Genomic DNA, 523 nt, shown 5'->3' on the forward strand with positions numbered 1-523 from the left:
CATCTGTGATATTGGTCTGTAATTTTCTTTTTTTGTAGTATCTTTGTCTGGTTTTAGTATCAGGGTGATGGTGGCCTCATAGAATGAGTTTGGGAGTGTTCCTTCCTCTGCAGTTTTTTGGAAGATTTTGAGAAGGATGAGTGTTTTCTGCAGTGTACGTTGTAACTTCTTTTTTATTTCTAATTTTATTGATTTGAGTCCTCTCCCTCTTTTTCTTGATGAGTCTGGCTAATGGTTTATCAATTTTGCTTATCTTCTCAAAGAACCAGCTTTTAGTTTTATTGAGCTTTGCTATTGTTGTCTTTGCTTCTGTTTCATTTATTTCTGCTCTGAATTTTATGATTCCTTTCCTTCTACTAACTTTGGGTTTTGTTTGTTCTTCTTTCCCTAGTTCCTTTAGGTGTAAGGTTAGATTGTTTATTTGAGCTGTTTGTTGTTTCTTGAGGTAAGATTGTATTGCTATAAACTTCCCTCTTAGAACTGCTTTTGCTGCATCCCATAGGTTTTGGATCATCGTGTTTTC

Source organism: Physeter macrocephalus, chromosome 5 (genome assembly GCF_002837175.3).
Source record: "Physeter macrocephalus isolate SW-GA chromosome 5, ASM283717v5, whole genome shotgun sequence".
Taxonomy (NCBI): Eukaryota; Metazoa; Chordata; class Mammalia; order Artiodactyla; family Physeteridae; genus Physeter; species Physeter macrocephalus.